Here is an 11,955-nt window from a genome sequence, read left to right as displayed (position 1 = left end):
AACCCTTTTCGCCAAAATTATGGTTATGCCATTGAGGGTATTTTGATCGTATCTCACTCGTTGCAACTTTGATTCGAACTCACCACGTGTTTATGAACTCATCTCGCCATGCTCTATGCAACGGTATAGTTGAAATTCCCAAAAAGTCAACTTTAAACCTAATAAAATATTCTAGGGGCAAAATGGTCTTTTATCTGAATAAAATAATATTTACCAATTTATTTAGGACCGGATCGTTACAGATAGCAAGCTCTTAGGTCCTTCATCACAGGACCAACAAAGGACATATCAACATTGGGACTCTTTAGAGCCAAGACAATAAGAGAATCACTCTAAAAAATTACATTACTTAAACCTCTTTCCACCGCCAAGGCTACATTGGGCCTAGATGCCATTGCCTCCACCTAGAGGGCCGAAAAAACATGATCATTGTGTATTGTTTGACCTGCGACAAAGTGCCCATCTGAATTGTGAACCACTATCTCCACTCCCCCTTTCCGTGCCACCTGACTTCCAAACCCCATCCATATTGATTTTGAGACTACCAAATGCAGTCTTGTTTCACAACTATGTGTTCAAATGATGGAGAGCAGCACCTCTATCTGTTGAGTTCATTCGCATAAATTCTTTTAACTACACAGCAACTTCATGACAAACAATAGTTGGGGTAATGTCCTTTTGCTAAAGCGTAAGAAATAGATCAAAATCTGATTGCTTGAGAGTTGCAGCTCAAGACAAAACCCACTTGTTTGAGAATGCCATTTGATTTAATGTATCAAAATTGATTCCCAAATCATCAATATAAGCCTCACAATTTAGGAATGAGAATGTGCATTACTGATGCGTGAATTTCACACAAGCAGTTAGGATGAAGTCAGCCTCAGTCAATTCTCTCTTGAGAGCGTTCTTCAGCTGACTTGGGTGTTTGAAGATGTATTTGTGGTGTTACTTGGAGTGGCCAAGTAAGGGTGAGATTCTACTTGCCAATTACTACAAGAAGACAAGGAATGGTCACTATAAAATGGTAGTGAGAGAGCCATTATCCACCCTCCAATGCCTAACTTAGTGCTTCCTTAAAAGAAGGTATGAAAAGTACTGTACTCAAAATGAAGGAAATTTATATTACCTTTATGAAAAGTACACCTATTTTATACTTGAGAAGATGGCTTTTATTCTTGCATTGTTTCGTCGTTGGAGTGAAGGTTCGTTAGTGATGTGACAACATCTCGGTGGTTGGTTAGTAGCAGGCAGACATGTGTCTCTTCTTTTGGGGGGAATCAATTTTTAACGGAATATTCTAGGATAATTGGTCCTTTCAAGTGAGCAGCATATGGATTTCTAGGTGAAGCACCCAAGTATTCAAAGAGTGTGCTTCGTGAATCTTTCTTTCAGGATAAACTGCATGAGTGAAATGGGCATGGTCAACCTTTTTATCACATGCACCTTATGAGGCGTGGATAAAGGCCTATTTGGGCCTCATTATGGGTAGTTATTGGACTCTTTTTGGCAAGCCCTCTTCGTATTTGGTATCAACAGAAGCCCCCCCCAAGTCCTTATGTAGTCCAGTTGATCGAGCACTTTTGCCACGTATAAAGAGGGGGAGAAACAATATGTTGTTTGGCTGTGCAGGCACGACTGCTTTCATCATGATGAGGGCACGTCATTTGAGAGTTCGATGTCTGAAGCATTCAACAATCACCTTAGTCTCCTTGTGTCCACTTGTCCAACTTTCATCAATGGGCACACCATTCCACGTTTTTGTGTACAAATAGAAACACTTAGACATTGGGTGCTCAGAGGGCAGTGAGGTCCACCCATCATCCTTTCTAAACTGACATTATGAGTGAAATGGGCTTGGTTGGCCTTTTATATCCTGAGCGTCTCTTTAGGCGTGGAAAGTTCGATGTCTGAAGCATTCAACAATCACCTCAGTCTCCTGTGTCCACTTGTCTGACTTTCATCAACGGGCACATTGTCCAACTTCTTGTGTACAAATAGAAACACTTAGGCATTGGGTGCTCCGAGGGCAGTGAGGTCCACCCATCATCCTTTCGAAATCGACATTATGAGTGAAATGGGCCTGGTCGGCCTTTTATATCCTGAGAGCCTCCTTAGGCAAGGAAAGTTCGAAGTCTGAAGCATTCAACAATCACCTTAGTCTCATGTATCCACTTGTCCGACTTTCATCAACGACCACACTATTCCACCTTCTTGTGTACAATTAGAAACACTTAAGCAAAGAAACTTCATTTCTGCCTTCTGACTTTCTGAGTGAGAATCTCTTCTAAATTTCTCTACTGATTCTTACTTATTGTCATTCGTATCATTTCTTCGTCGTCAATATTTTAAGTGAGTTACTTATCGTGACTTTCCATGCGTGTTATTAATTGTGTCTTGTGTTTTTAGTTCCTTTTAGGTCTTTTATTGATATTCCACTATTGTTTCTGGTCCGTTGGTGAGGGAATTGAGTATTGTGGTCAAAGAAATGGTGGTGGAGTAGTAGGTGAGTCCAGCTTTTTAGTGTATCTGACGAAGCACCTAAGCAGTGCGCGCTCCGAAGGCAGTGAGGTCCACACATCATCTTTTTGGAACTGACATCATGAGTGAAATGGGTATGGTCGACCTTTTATATCCTGAAGGCCTTCTTAGCGCGGAAAGTTGGATGTCTGAAGCATTCAACAATCACCTCAGTTTCCTTGTGTCCACTTGTCCGACTTTCGTCAATGGGCACATCATTCCACCTTATTGTGTATAAATAGAAACACTTAGGCCGAGAAACTTCATTTCTACCTTATGAATTTCTAAGTGAGAACCTCTTCTAAATTTCTCTACCAATTCTTACTTGTTGTTATTCGTGTCATTTCTCCGTCGTCAGTATTTTAAGTGAGTTACTTGCCCTGACTTTCCATGTGTGTTATTGCTTGTGTCTTTCTAGTTCTTTCTTGGTCTTCCATTGTTGGTCCACTATTGTTTCTCGTCCGTTGGTGAGAGAATTGAGTACTGTGGTCAAGGAAATGGTGGCAGAGTAGTAGGCGAGTCCAGATTTTTAGTGTATTTGACGAAGCACCTAGGCGCTGGGCGCTCCGAGGGCCGTAAGGTCCACGGATCATCCTATTGGAACTGACATCATGACTGAAATGGGCTTGGTTGGCTTTTTATATCCTGAGGGCCTCCTTAGGCGTGGAAAGTCACAACTTTTTTGGCCTCCTTTGGTATTACCAGAAGCCCACTGGTCAAAGACTTCACTTGGTCGTGATAAAATCGGTCATGCCAAAAAGAGCTTATTTGGTCGAGCATCACATAGGAGCCCCCAAGTCCTTGGTCAGGGGAACTACATTCTCTTCCACTGAGGCTGCTTGCACAGGGGCGACCATGATTCGAAAAATGGTCGATTTTCAGCGAAAAGCACCTTTTAGTGGTGTAGCAACGTAGAGAGGGGAAAAACAATGCGTCGTTTGGATGCCCAAACACAACTGTTTCTATAATGATGGGGGTATATCATTTGAGGGTTGAATGTTTGAAGTGTCGCTTCAATAATCAAATATTAATTTTTTTTAATATTTTAATATTATTTCTTAATTTTGAAAAAAATTTTATTTATATTTCATTAGACAAGCTAAAAAAGTAGACCCACAAATGACACGTCAGCATCTAATTTCACTATGGAGGTTTCTCATTGTTAAAATTAAAAATGCAAGGACAAACATATCCTAAACATACAATTGCACGGTGTACCAAATTGAAACTAACTCTAAAATAAGTTTTTGGTAGGTACCAATTTCTAGTAATAAGTTTTTTTATTCGAAGTTTGGTACATTATTTGCTGTCCATTTAGGTACAAAGTCACTTATCCTAAGTGTTTAAATTTTGTGGGGGATGTTTTCAATCCATATTTATAAAGACTTTGGGTAATTAGCTGAGTGATTTTCATAGAGTTGACAGATTCTTAAATACTTTCATAGAGTTGATATAAGTCCCTAGTAAATTAACAATTAGCCTTAAAAGTATACGAAAGTCATTCATCGACTAAGTTTTTTTAAAATCATTAACTTTTTAGACACTGCCAACTTTTAAACACTTTTTAATAGTCACAACTGGATACCATGAAACTTTTAAATACTTTTAAAATCATAATGTCAATATATTATTTGTTCAAAATATGTATCCTAAAGAAATTGAAATTGGATTAATTACTCTTCCTAGACGATCCAATTTCTAGTTTTATGGGTACATGATTATGAATTTTAATATGGAGCAAACTTATAATTATTTATTTCTTATCCATGCAGGAAGTCAAAATTTTGAATAATTCTAATATTTGTTTGTAAAACACTAGGAATTAAGGAATTATAATAATTTCAATACTCCATATATATATATATATTTATTTATTTATTTTTTGAAGTAATTTTCAATGCTCGTTTAGTAATCCATCTTGGGCCACCCACCACATTCATCTCCATGTGTCTCCTTCACTAAAGAGGGATGGACCATCATCTTCACTATCGGGAATCGGTATTGGATCATTAAAGTTCCTTTTTTCCGTCTGTTTAGTAGCAGATGGGAATTAGAATCATTCCAATTACTAATTTCCACTGCGATTATTAACAATAAAAAAATTATGTAATTAAATTGATCGTATTAAAATCCATAATTAAATACCGTCAAGATTATAGAACCAAGTGGAGGTCATTCTATGCGAGAGTGAGTTGGATAAAGACTTGGTGTGTGTATTCACATACCTGTACGTGCTGTACTGAAGCTCAAAGACGTAGACTAGAGCATTGTGTATGCGACTATAAGAAGCGTTTCGGTGGTTTTCATTCAAGGAAGCCATAGCCGTCCACCTTATACTGCACCCCTCCTCCAAATCCCATGCAACTGTTGGGCCCATGACGACGTAGCTATACGTTGTTGGGACAAAGAAGTAGCGCCCCCAGTAGTAATATTCATGCATGGAGCAGTGTCCACATAGAGAGAGATGAATTCACTGGATTAACGCACTTGATGAAAGTTACAGCTCTTGAAATCCATATTCTGTCCATGCTACTATATTCATAGCCACACTATATGGATATCGAGCATTTATGGAATCAGATGACAAAGAATAGAGAGGAATGGAGGAGCAATTGTTCTTCTGGAAGCCATGATCTACGACTCAGATTGCGTTGTTATTGTAGTTGATTGACTATTTATGTGAAATTTTGCAGAATCTAGTTGCAACACTGTAACGCTGTTCTCACAAGACAGATTGTAGGCTAAATTGCCGCAGTTTTTGAGGTCGTCTTTCAGCCGAAAAGGGTATTAGCTTATGTTATGGATGTTGCCGCAGGAAGAAGGAGAACACGCCTTGGCGTTACAAGTTTCACCAAATATTAAGCCAATAACAAGAAAGCCTATAATTGCAAACCTCCAACACAAGGCTCTTCTACCTTCCATGGAGATCTCAGAGGCTAGAGCTAGCTAGCTAGGTTTTTGTTTGACAAGTCTAATAGTTTTAAGGCTACCATTCAAACTAGAACTAATTTATATCTGGATTAACAAGTCAAAACAGCGTTGAGAGAGCAAGCTATGAAGACCGGCATTAAAAGTAGATGGTATTTTCTCTGAAGCTTTGTTCAATTATTTCGATCTTAAATGGGGATTTCGCCATAATCAGAACATTTTGAAGTTCAGTGCTCCACTACTTTTCAAGTCAAAATGTGGAATTAGTTGCTTCAACTTGGTTTTGTTTTGGTCAAAGTGATGAATTGTTTCTTGATGGTTTAAATGCGTTCATACTGTTTCTACAAGAAAATGCTACTTATTCCACATTTTTTTCTTTCCACCTTTTTTTTTTTCTCCAACATGCCAAAAAGTATGGGACACCGATTCGTAGAATGCCATAGTGCAGTCCATCTATTAGTGTTATTAAATAACAAAATATGGATGCAGGACAAGTAATTATAGTGTGGTAGTAGAGTGCAATCGCGTGATATACCTCGTTCACGTGTTATGATATAAGTAGATATTTATTGATTAATATCAACCGTATCAACCACTCATATTATAACATATGAACAGATTATAGTATTATGTAACTGTATTCCAGTACCATATAATAATTTCCTAGAACAAATAGGGAGGAGGTGTGAATAGCAGTAAATAGGGAATCATAATTAACAAAGCCATTCCAATAAGATTCAGAAGTGTCATATTATTGAAAAAATGTCAGATTTATTGGCCAAACAATCCATCCAAACATATCAGATACAGATGCGACCACCTTTTTTTTTTTTATGCTTAGAAGATTTTTATGGGGCATTAATGACAGGACCTGATCCAAATTCCGCTTTGAAATTCGAACTGGACCCTGTGCGTGTCCGACACTTGGCGAATGTCGGCACAAAAGACCTTTTTACCCTTCCAGTTACAAACTACGATTTAAAACTTCCCTGGACTCCTACCGAAAATTCGGCAGAGTCTTCCCTATAATTTGTTCAAAACCCAAAATTTTCACCTGTCAAACGATCAAATATTTACATCCAACTGCCAGAATAAGTAAACAAGGTATCCAACAGTTCTGGTTCCCAATTATAACCATATATCAGAGCAGTTACTAATATGTACAAGAGTTTAAGCGTTTACAATAAAATCCTACATCTCGTAGGTGGCGCGGGAGCTAGGAGAAGGCTCGGTGGTGGATTCCTGTGCACGTCTATTGCCTGGGGGCGCAAAACATTTGAAAGTGTGAGTGGACAAAAATAGAGTTCTCGAAACAATTTATGAACATAATATCCCCCACTGTAAAAATAAATAGGTATGAAAATCTGAATATTCAACTGTATTTGAAAACAAAGCACTCACAGATTTATATACCTATATAATCACATTCAAGATCGATAAAACTTGCATGAAAACACTGTAATCACTTTTCGCATAAAAGTACTGAAATCCCTTTAAAACTAGCACCTAGGTGTATCCCTGTAATTCTGTCAATTCCCTTGGCAGGTCTCGGCGACACACAGTCTATCCGAGCAGCAAACTGGCAGGATTCAGGGGACCGTAGTCAGTCTGATCAGCTGGCAGGTCTCGGTGATACAAAGTCAACCCGAGCCGCAACTGGCAGGATTCAGGGGACCGTAGTCAGCTTGATCCGCAATCCTGGCAGGTCTCCGTGACACAAAATCAACCCGAGCTGCAATCCTGGCAGATCTCGGTGACACCAAGTCAACTCAAGCTGCAATCCTGGCACTCACGGTCCGGGCGTCCCCGAAACTCGTGAGGCAAATGTCAAGTGCACTGACAAAACTGAAAGTAATGGATGTCTGTAGACATCGGCCTGTCTGAAGGCAACAGCTGTAGCTGGGTAACTCACGGTGGTTTAGAATAAAATATTTCCGAAAAGTCTGATAAATAACTGTATTTTGGCAAATCTGAAACTAAGCTGCTATTTTATCTGATATAATTTTCAAACTCTGCTTTCTATATCTCTTTAGCATAATCAACTAAGCAGCATATAAATAAGATATTTAACTTCACAAAGCATGCTAGCAAAAATCACAATTAATAAAACTTATTCAAGATCAAATAATGAAATTCATTTATATAAAATCATTTATAAAAGAAAAGTCCACTCACTTCTTGTCCGAGCTAGCTGGACCTCTTGAAGTCCCTCCTGCGGGTCGGTCTAGCCCTGGGTGCCTGATTAACCATGAATATTAAATTAATAAAACTGCTCAATAAAAGTATTAAATTAAAACCCTGACCCCCGACTCCTAGAAATACGTGCACTCACTTTAAAGTCAATCCTATGCCCACTTTAGCTTTTCAGACGTTTAAAACGGTCTTAAAAGACCTGAGGCCTCAAGAAGCGATAAACTATCATACCGGTCGATACGAAATCCCGTGGGGTCCACGACCTTCGATTGTCAATCTGGGATTCCCCAAAGGTTCCTCACAGAGAAATACCCATATCCTGTTAATTTGGCCCGAATTGGACGGTTGGATTGACTACACTCGTGTAATCGCATAATTTCCAAACCATAGCCCCAGGGTCCGAGATTTCGGAGTATCCGGGACTCCGATTCACAATCCGTTGAATCCTACACGGTTCGGAAATTATGTAGAATAACATATCTGAAATTGAGTGCGATCCAACGGCTCGACAATATTGAACCTGAAAATCGTACAATATGGAAAATCCGTTCGGGGCTCAAACGGTATCCAAATTGAGTTCCGCGAAATCCTACGCGCTCGTGACAACACGAGGATCGTAACAATACACAGTGTCACTGCACTACCCTCAGCCACGCGCCGCCACACGCGCCTGCAGCGGTGGTTGTCCAAAGCGATAACGCCCCGCCGGAAAAACTCAAAACCACTGCTCCAAACTCCTATCCTATGTATAACACCACATTTGGAACCACTTTTGTTCTTGGACCTACCCCAAAAACTGGCCGAAAATGGCCGATCACTGAGGCCGAAACTCGGCCAAATTTCAAATTGTAAACTGGGCAATCTACGGTTAAAATTGATGCAAACCTATCCAACCATCAACTAGGTAAGAATCCATACCTTAATCGACAGATTTGGAGGAGAATTGAAGGAGAACAAAGGGTTGGAAGTTTAGCCCAAAATCGGACGGTTTTTCTCTTTTTCCGGCCAGCTCCAGTCGGTTTGTGGGCGGAGATCGGTCGGGATGTGACAGCGAGGTCGAGGCGGTCCCGCTGGTACCGGCCCTGTGGCTCGGGGTGGCCGGTGGCGGCGGCTGGAGCGAACGGAAGGGGAGGGCTCGCGCGGGAGGGAGGAGAGTGAGAGAGAGGAGAGAGAAACTAAGGGCGAAGAGAGAGAGAAGGGATAAAAATCTGATTTTTATACAAATTACCGTTTTTCCCTTCAGGTATTTTGACCGTATTTTCTTCGTTACAACTCCGATTCGAGTCCACTCCGTGTCTACGGACTCGTTTCGTCGTGCTCTACGCAACGATGTAAGTGGAATTGTCAAATTCCTTCTCAGTCAAAAAATCAACTTTTTCCCCAATTAAATATGGTGAGGGCAAAATCGTCTTTCTTCAACTAATAATTAAATAAGGATTTTTGTTTTGGGTTATTACAATTAACACCTCAGAAATGCACCAAATGCTCATCTCTTCCTGTTGCATATTGTTAATGGCTTTCTCCAAAGTTCTGGGAGAAACACAAAATACCTGCAAAGAATTGAAGTGTGGGGATAAAGGACCGCCTTTCCATTTCCCTTTCAGCCTCAAAGATAGGCAACCAAATCACCGTGGCTATCCTGGGTTTGCTGTGTCTTGCAATGAGAGACATCAGACGGTTCTTGAGCTGCCAATTCCAGTCAAATTCTTTGTCATCAGCAAATCTATCTGTACGACCTAGATAACTGCCTGCTGGTAAAAGTTTCAGAAATCCTCAACATGTCAATCTTTCCATTCCACTTTTCAAAAGAGTCATGAACATTACGTTATTCAATTGTTCCTCTTCTGTTCTTGCAGTCTATCAGGCCTATAGCTATGATATAAAGGAAAACGATAATCGATTAAAAATTGAAAGATTTCTAGAGGATTACAAAGTCTTCAAACCAAGTAGATATTCCTATGTAGATAATAAGAGGTGTTAGAGCAGGATTTCTTTCAGGAAGAAATATCTCCACAAGTTCTTGACTGAAGTCCAAAAACTTCCTTGGTTGAAAAGAACTTTGGATCGCGTTTCCGAGAATGAACGATGGAAATGGGGTGAGTGCCTGCAAAAGCCACTCCAACGCTCAAGTCAGCGTTTGTGCAGCGAACTCTTAGTGCTCAATTGAATTTCTCATCCTCCACTCCCCGATCATGGGATGATCGGACTATGTCTTCCATGCTTCGCACTTCTTTGGTGGGAGGGAATGTAACACCTCGACCCCAAATTTCTCCAAATTTAACCCTTATTTAATTATTTAATTATTAAAGGGTATTTTAGTCATATTTTTAACCGGAGACGAGTTCATAGACACGTAGTCGGCTCAAATCGGAGTTGTAACGAGAAAGATATGGTCAAAAGAAACCCAGTGGCACAACCGTAAATATTTCGAAATGGGATTTTTATAAAAATCTGATATTTCTCTCTCTCTCTCTCTCTCTCTCTCTCTCTCCTGCGGAAAAAACCCAGAAAATTCCCCCCCTCCCTTGCGACGACAGCAACTTCGTCGTCGCCGCCACCACCACACGCCGCCACTTGGGGCGGCACCGGTCCCGTTGGAACCACCACACTCCCTACTTTCCATTCCACCCCAGCGCCGCCTCGATCCGCCACCGTGGTCGCCGGAATCAGCCACGAAAGGTAGCGGTTTGGACAGATTTTTACCAAACTTTCGACCCTTCGTTCTCTCTCATTTCTCCACCAAATTGGACGAGCAAGGTATGGTTTTCTACCTATTTTCCATGCTCTAGCTGATGGTTGGGTAGGATTTCGTTAATTTTGAGCGTAGATTAATTGATTTCCAACTTAGGTTTTGGCCGGTTTTGGGTCTCCGATTCCGGCCACTTCCGGTCAGTTTTTGGGGTAAGCCCAAGAACAAAAGTGGCTCCAAATAGGGTGTTATACCTAGGGTAGAAGTCTTGGCCCGAGATGTTGAGATTTTCCGGCGAACCTTTATCGCTTTGGACACCCACACGCTGCCCGCGCGTGTGGCAGCGCGTGGGCACTGTAGCAGAGGGGTATTATTGTCCCAATGCGATCTCCTGGTTGTCACGAGCGCGTAGGATTTCGCGGATCTCAATTCGGACGTCGTTTGACTATCGAACGGATATCGCCTATCGGGCGTTATCCGGGTTCGATAGGTTGGGACCGTCGGATGGTCCCAAATTTAATATATGTTAATCTGGGTAATTCTAGGATCGTGTAGGAATTCACGGATCGTGAATCGGAGCCCCGGATGTTCCGATTTAATAATTTAAAGTTTATATTTTATATTAACCGTTAGATCGTACGATCGTGAGCGATCCAACCGTCCGATCTGAACCAAACTTGCAGGACGAGTGTCCTATACCTTATAGAACCCATAGGAACTTTCGTATCGGAGTTTGGAGGTCGTGGTCCCGTGGGCCCGTTTGACCAGGGTTAGGGTAGTTTGACCCTTGGTTGACCGTGAGTCTCCCGGAGTAATCTCACCTTCCCAGGGGGATTATCGGGTGCTAGACTATGGTTGGGATTTACACAATATTAGAATTACTATATAGTTATATATGGTTGTACAAGGGTACAACAGAGTCTAGAATGTCAGTTCGAGTGCTACACGCACTACCTTAAGTACCTCCCCGGATCTTGGATTCACTACAAGTACCACCAAGTGAAAATTAGGTCCCACGTGGCGTAGGTTATCCGGCGTGCGGACAGACCCCATACGTGGCGTTGGTTGTACCGGCGTATGGGGAGATTTGTGATATTATGTTCAGGTCTCACGTGGCGTAGGTTATCCGGCGTTGAGACAGGCCTCATACGTGGCATTGGTTGTACCGGCGTATGAGGAGAGATGTGATATGATGTGGAGGTCGCACGTGGCGTAGGTTATCCGGCGTGTCGACAGACCCCATACGTGGCGTTGGTTGTACCGGCGTATGGGGAGATATGTGATATGACGTGCAGGTCTCGCGTGGCGTAGGTCATCCGGCGTTGAGACAGACCCCATACGTGGCATTGGTTGTACCGGCGTATGGGGAGATATTATGATAATATGGTATGGTCGCACGTGGCGTAGGTTATCCGGCGTGGCATTGGTAGTACCGGCGTATGGGGAGGTTATGTGAAAGACAGAGAAATGAATTGAGGTATTGCCTATATGTGGAATTAGGTTTTATGGAAGAACTACGTGTGGCTTGATCCCTCAAGGAGGGTACGTAGGCAGCCTAAGGTTGTTAGGTGCAGCCGCAGACTAAATATTAGTCATAATTTGTATTCGAATTGTTTGGTAGTTGGTTG

The sequence above is a fragment of the Prunus dulcis genome, chromosome 5 (genome assembly GCF_902201215.1).
Source record: "Prunus dulcis chromosome 5, ALMONDv2, whole genome shotgun sequence".
Taxonomy (NCBI): domain Eukaryota; kingdom Viridiplantae; phylum Streptophyta; class Magnoliopsida; order Rosales; family Rosaceae; genus Prunus; species Prunus dulcis.
This window is presented reverse-complemented; position numbering follows the sequence as displayed.